This window comes from Mytilus edulis, chromosome 7, assembly GCF_963676685.1.
Source record: "Mytilus edulis chromosome 7, xbMytEdul2.2, whole genome shotgun sequence".
NCBI classification, from domain to species: domain Eukaryota; kingdom Metazoa; phylum Mollusca; class Bivalvia; order Mytilida; family Mytilidae; genus Mytilus; species Mytilus edulis.
In genome coordinates, this window is record NC_092350.1 from 53030101 (window position 1) to 53038014 (window position 7914).

At 33.4% G+C, this 7914-nt stretch overlaps 1 long non-coding RNA gene across 1 annotated transcript; it reads right to left on the minus strand.

Annotated features, from left to right (window-relative positions):
* On the minus strand, window positions 1-4468 carry LOC139481752 (uncharacterized). The gene is made up of 3 exons (XR_011654678.1): window positions 4176-4468; window positions 1568-1705; window positions 1-622 (listed from the first exon to the last, which is right to left on the minus strand). It is a non-coding gene; the product is annotated as an uncharacterized lncRNA (long non-coding RNA).
* Between the last annotated feature and the right edge of the window lie 3446 nt (window positions 4469-7914).

Genomic DNA, 7914 nt, shown 5'->3' on the forward strand with positions numbered 1-7914 from the left:
TAGTTCGTAATTATTTATTAATTCAATTTACACAAATACACAATGTATGACAAAACATGATTAATTGAAAGTGTTACTCGTATAATTTTTCTATTCCATTCTATAAATTGGTTTCATGCTCTGCCATTTACCATACATTGATGTATTCTGAGAAAGCGAACTATCTCAAATTTAATAAATAAGGATAGAAAACATGAATGAATAAAATAACATTTTACGGTAATGTTACCACAAAAAATAAAATTTGCATTTCTGAACGCATAATGTTAGACATTCAAATCGGTATGTCAGTACATACTAAAGTATTGTAATCAAAGATTTGTTACACCCTTTACAAACTTTTGGTCTACAGGATCAATTGGCTTGATTGGGGCCATTTCATATTCTCCAAGCTTATTCGAAGATTGTCTTATAAATCTTTTCTTGGGGTCAATGTTGACCAAAGTGAATGCTCCTACAATACAGCTAATAAAAGCTGACAGAAAAATAAAAGCGAGCGGCAGTGCTTGAAATCTCAGAGCCATCGGGTCAAGGGCCAGGCGTTGTGATTGAGTGTTATAACGACTACCAATTCGTCCAAAAAATCCGATCACCACGAAACCAGTAAGAGAAAGGACTCCACCTGCAAAATCAATTGAAATTAATGAACTACAACATTCAAAATAGCAATTCACATCAAATCTAAATTGATAAACTATTTTTTTAGTACATTTGGCTTAACTTATAACTATTGCTCAACAGTTTGAAAACGATAGTTCGCGCATGATATTTATTTTAAAGGCTGATATTTTCTCCGTGTTTCCAAAATTTTTAATAATTATAAAAGTTTTTTTTTTTGTTATGTTTATGCTAAAATGTATTTTTTTTCAACTGCAAAACAAAAATGCTTCACATTCATGCATCTATTATTTTTATATTTGTTTGCAAGCTTTATTGCTTCCTTGGTGAGTTAAACGCTGAAGGTCAAAACCGCCAATCGAGACTTAGAGCGCCTATATATAGCACTCTATACAAAGGGGAATAGATGAACATTCATGGATAAAAATTCCCTTTTTACACTAAAGTCAGGGCTCGTATGTATAAAGCTACTGAAGTTAATATCTGTTCCGAATGGACTGAATTGTCTACATGTCCTACGGTAAATTTTTACTACGATTGGATATCTTAATTAACTTAAGTGGTTATCAGCCCAGATCTATATTAACTCCGTCACGCAGCCGTTCTCGTACAAATATATATATATGAACATAACGAAATCTAAGAATTATATTTCTAAATTAGATTAATAATCTGTCATATCTCATCCCTCAATTGTTGTTTTTTAATTTTTTTTTATATTCTTTGTAATTAAAAATTTATAAGACTAAATACTAATTTACAGGACAAATAAACAAAATATTTTAAAAGATGCATTGTACTCGATATAGACAAGAATAATATTTTCTTTTTAAGTATCTTATACTTGTTGAACAAATAAGTTTTGTACTTACCAACAGTGAATGTACATGTATATAATAGTATGTCTCAAACAATATAGAATAAAGAATTATATGCTTAAAATACGTACCAGCTATGCCAGTGAACAATAGAACAGTCATTCTGAACTCCCTTCTTGGTTTGTATATAAGTAAACATATAGCTATTAAAGTTGCCGCAAAACAAAATAGTCCCACAATTATCATCAATCGGACAAAATTAATCCAACCTGAAAAGTACAGTAAAATTTTATAAACAAAATTCGAATAAATAAGAAAAACAATAATAGCAACAAAAGTAATAAGGCAAACAATGACAAATAGAAAAAAACAGGAACATCCAAAAGAAAAACAATCAATAGAAAAAGAAATAAGAATAATTGACATAAAATAAACCGGACTTAGACGACAGTGTATGATTCTTTCTAAAAAATATTTTTTGTGGGGAAATGGAACAGAAAGAAAGTTAACAAGAATGTGTCCACAGTACACGGATGCCCCACTCGCACTATCATTTTCTATGTTTAGTGGACCGTGAAATTGGAATAAATTCTCTAACTTGGCATTAAAATAAGAATGATCTTATCAAAGGGAACATGTATACTAAGTTACAAGTTGATTGGATATTCTACTTTATCAAAAACTACCTTGACCAAAAACTTTAACCTGAAATTTGCACTATCATTTTCTATGTTCAGTGAACCGTAAAATTGGGGTCAAAACTATAATTTGGCATTTAAATTAGAAAGATCATATCATAGGGCATATGTATACTAAGTTTCAAGTTGATTGGACTTCAACTTCATAAAAAACTACCTTGACCAAAAACTTTAACCTGAAGCGGGACAGACGGACGAACAGACGGACGAACAGACGAACGGACGAACGGCCGCACAGACCAGAAAACATAATGCCCCTCTACTATCGTAGGTGGGGCATAAAAATTCATAACTTTTGTAACCTTGATTTTTTTTTCGCGCATGTTGCAAACTAATAATGAAATGCAGATATGGATAAAAGCAGATTTTCCGAACATGTCAATTCGGACAAAGAACACAACAGACTTGGTTTAAAGGGCAACTTAATATTATTAAAAGTAAACTTGCTCATTCCGCCTACATCAAGCAGGTGTTGATTTTCTTGCTATATTTTAGACACATTTGTGGCATTGGGCTGCATTTTATTCCTTGGTCGAATTGTTGTCTCTTTGACAATTTCCCCGTTTCAATTCTGAATTCATTTTTTTAAATAAATGTGATTACAATATCTTAGACTAGTTCAAATAAATTTGTTTATAACTCGACCCTCTAACCTTGGAAAGTTGTAAAACAGCACAACATAATAAAGGGCTGTGAAAAAAGTTGGGTAGGGCAGATTCATCGGATCGGAACGAGGCACTAATACAAAAGAAAAATAACACAAATAGGATATAATGTGAACGGTAACATGTTACAGTTTCTTTAAAATTATTGAAATAATATGTACAAACAGACATTCTGCTAGTGCACTGTTGTACAATTATCAAGGCTGGAACATTATATAAATAAGAAGATATGGTATGAGTGGCAATGAGATACATGTAACTCTCTATCCAAGTCACAATGTTCAAACGGTTAACAATTATAGGTCAAAGTATGGCCCCGTCCACTTGTATTTTTGTCCATCTAATGAGTTAAGCCATTTTCATTTGGTTTTTATAGTTCGTTCTTATGTTGTACTGTTATACCACTGTCCCAGGTTAGGGGAGGGTTGGGATCCCGCTAACATGTTTAACCCCGCCACATTATGTATGCATGTGCCTGTCCCAAGTCAGGAGCCTCTAATTCAGTGGTTGTCGTTTGTTTATGTGTTACATATTTGTACATAAATAAGGCCGTTAGTTTTCTCGTTTGAATTGTTTTACATTGTAATTTCGTGGCCTTTTATAGCTGACTATGCGGTATGGGCTTTGCTCATTGTTGAAGGCCGTACGATGACATATAGTTGTTATTTTCGGTGTCATTTTGGTCTCTTGTGGAGAGTTGTCTCATTGGCATTCATACCACATCTTCTTTTTTTATATTCAACACGGAGCAATGACTCACAACAAACAGCAAGCTATAAAGGGCCACAGAATGACAACTGGTAAGCAACTCAAACAGGAAAACCAACGGTCTAATCTGTATAAAAAACGAGAAACGAGAAATTAACACATCGAAGATCTCATAAAAAAATAAAAAGATATGTTATCATCGGATTGCAAATGACATTGTTATATCCTTGATTAAAGCAAAATTGAAGAAATCATACCGAAACGACCAAAACCTGCCATCAACACCGAGAAATAAGTCACTTTCTTGAGTCTGTGGTAGACAGGACTATCTATAAATAATAATTCGGATCAACGTCTGCCCACGTAAATTACTCATCTGAGCTTGTAAAAAAGGTAGCAATTCAAGAAACCACGGGGCAATCAAAAACAATAAAAACAAAACGACAAAAGAAAAACAATAATCAATGCAACACTGCACAGAAAACTGAAGATTGTGCAACATGACCCCTAAAAAAACGGGGCGGGTGGAGTTAAAGGTGGATAAAATTAATTTATGTTTCAATAATGCAACCATCATTTATATTTAAAATCTTTTACGTAATCAATTTACTTTGTCATATGGTATACTACTGTCAATGATTTTTTTTAACGTTTTAATGTAAATTTACCTGCTGTGTTGGCAGTTGAAACCAGGCACACTCCATCGTTACAATCTACCATTTTCCATAGGCAAAAATGAGTTTTAAAGTCACCATCTCCTTGCGTCCACCAATTTATTGCTGTGGCACAACTTAGAAAAATTACGGCTAGAATAATTAAAAACAAATTAAATTGGTGCTTTACCGGCTCCAAAATTCGTGTTGCCATTTTGTTTTAGCTTTATTTCACAACTGGTTTTATTTTGAAATATTGTATTATTTTTTTGTCATCAGAGCATAATAAGTCTTAAGAGGTTCTCTGTGGGTATCAATTGACGTGATTGTCAAATTTAAAGTAAACAAATATTTTGTAAAATTCAAAAAAAAAAAATTGGAAAAAAGATATTTTCAACTTTTGAATATTACATTTCATATAAAGGCTAAATCAATCAAATTCAATTTCATTTTTTACATTTATTCAAATTTAATTTATTTTATAACTATCCCCTTGAAGGTCCTCATAAACCTTTTATATCCTGTTTCAATGGATCACGGGAAATGTCTACTTAGATATACACGATATACATGTACATGTATTTATTTTATTTTAGTTAATTGGGTTTCATAACTAAAAGTTTATCCCTTCTGCGGACCTCATAAAGTCTGAACTTCCTGCTTAAACTGATCATACTGCATGTAAGACTAGTGACGACTTTTATTTATTTTAGAGTAAAAACAATAACTTATATGAATCCGAGGCGGATTTAGGGGCAGGGTGCCCCCCTTTTTATGGAAAAAATGGTTGAGAAGCGGGCTTTCTCTTAGGCAATCCGTGCCCTCTTGTAAAAATTTCTGGATCTGCCACTGAGAACAATCAAGCAAACTCTATACTCAACCTCCCTCTACCCCCACCACACGCACACTCAAAAAAAAATTCTAAAGAAACAAGTGAATATGATTTCCGTTGTTTTTTTAATAGTTCGGAAATTAAAGCCATAACCTTTGAGAGCAAACAAGCGAAAAGGTGTCTAAATATAAGAAAACACTCCAATATGATTTATAAGTCCAACTTTTCTTGAGGGATTTGTTGTTTAAATCAATTTTAACACGTGAATAATTTTAGGTTCAGGAAATTTACGACACATGATTCATATTTTGATCATGCCAATACCATATCACTGATTGCATGTATGTAATACAACAATTGAAATTGGACTTCAGAAAGATTCAGCGTCCTTCTAGTAAATTGGAATTCAGTAGAATTCAGAGTCATTCTAGTACACATTGGAATTTAGCCATAGTCCTTCCAGTACAAATTTGGCAATTCTGTTACAAGTTTTTGGTGGGGTTCGTGTTGCTTAGTTCTTAGTTTTCTATGTTGTGTCTTCTCTACTATTATTTGTCTGTTTGTCTTTAAATTTTATATTTAGCCATGGCGTTGTCAGTTTATTTTCGATTTATGAGTTTGACTGTCCCTCTGCATGGTATCTTTCGTCCCTCTTTTGGATTCAGTAGGATAAATGGTCCTTCCAGTTTCAGCGTCCGTCTAGTACAAATTGGAATCCAGTAGGATTCAGTGTCATTCTAGTACATGTCAGAATTCAATAGAAGTCATATCCCCCATGACTTAGTAAATATTATAATGAAGTGGAAATCAGAATTCAGAAGGATCCTGAATCCTCCAAAAACAAATCGGAATTTACTATGATCCAGCCTGAGAGTTCTTCTATACATGTCCAAATCGGAATCAAGATGTATTCTTAATCTTCCTTCTGCAAATTGGAATTCAGTGGCTCTATAATCATCATACTACATATCCGGATTCAAATATCTAGACTGCTGCTTGCACTGCATGATGGTAGAAATTTTAATGTTACACGACCTATTTGCAAACCAACACATTACTGCAATAATTTACCTTGATGAGGAAGTCATACGTCAAACAAAACATCTTCTTGATTTTGGGTGAACCTTTTTATATATGGATCGGTTATGATATTCCATTCAGACATCTAAGAAATTAAATGGCTGCATTCTTTAAACAATAGGAAAAAATCCGTTACTTTATTACTGTACATAGTCACATACAGTAATTATGCACGCTGTTATAACAGTTTCATTTCTCTTCAAACTATACCTTAAAATTTGTACATGCCATTCTTTAACTACGTTTTTGACATTGGCGTGTAGGACAGTAACAAAATTCTTCATTATTGTTTATGTAATATAGCTTCCTTTTTTTATTAATTTTTTTTATTAATATCATATATTGAGGACCAGGGTGTGTCCACACACTGGTGGGCCATTCTGTCGTGCATATCGTATAGTCCGCTATTATAAAAGGCCCGAAATGACAAATGATAAACATTTCAAACTAAAAAAAAACTAACGTCCTAATTTATGTACAAAATAATGAACGAAAAACAAATATGCATCACGCGTACGGCAACAATTAAACGACAACCACTGGATTAAAGGCTCCTGGTCCGAGACCACCATTATCGTCCCTTGATTTTCACAAAAATAGTCCCTAGTGTTGACAGTGGGTTACTTGCCATTAATTTTTATACCCCTTCCAAATTTATTTCTCCATGTTTAATGCCTCAAATTGCAAGTATGGGGGTGAAATTACACTGTAAAAAAATTTGGGTCCAGAATTTTATAGGAAAGTAGTGATTTGGTCCAGCTGAAAAAGGTTTAAAATTAGCACTTCGGAAGCTGTCAAAAGATTTCAAGACGCCCTAAACATAAAATTGTCCATATTTTGAGTTAGAGACGATGAAGTTTTCTATAATTTTGATATGATTTGTCCCAAAAGTAGTACAACACACTGTAAAGGTTTCTTTGAGAAAGCGCAGGTGGGATTTTTTTTATTTTCATTTTTGTTCTAAAAGAAATGCACTACGAAATAATTGTGGTCTCGGACCTCCTGACTTGGGACAGGCACATACAGCATGTGTCGGGGTTAATCATCTTAGCAGGCACCAAACATTCCCCTATCCTAGGACAGTGGTGTACATGTAACAATACAACATAAGTACAAACTATAAAAATTCGTTAAAAATGGCTTGAAGACCGTACTTTGACCTATGTTGGGTTTTCTTTTACAGATTGTGACTTGGACGAAGAGTTGTCTCATTGGCACGCATACCACATCTGCTTATATCTATGATACCAAAGAAAATAAATCTAGCAAAAAAGAGTGGACGTGGACGGGTACTTGTACATCCTAACAACAAAAAGAACCTTTGAAAGTCAGCAATGACATAACAAATAGCCACTAAAAATGCCGTATTATCGTCTTATGATGCTGAAAATATCCGACTTGATTGGGTCATCTAACTTTAGCCTCATTTTCATCGTTCCTTTTTTATCGTTTAAATGTCGTGGTGGTGTACATGTGTTTCTCTTATGGTTGTGGCTGGTTGTATTTGTCTTGCATGCACAGATGTTTCTATTATCACACTGCACGGAGTGTGATACGAAAAAGTTAATATACGTTAATTTGATTACATTTGCATGATTTTCAGCATCCTAAGACGATAATACGGTATTTCTATTGACTATTTGTTATTTCATTGATGATTTTCAAAGGTTAAGACGATGAACATTTCGTCTATGGTAACGGACATTTGTTATTTCTTCAATCCTGTAAATAACGAGAGTATCAAGCGATGTCCAATTCTCACGTGTTGTTACACCAATTTCTCCTAATATGGCCAACACTGGTAGTATTCATCTGATATTAACCTCATTTTTATTGTACATA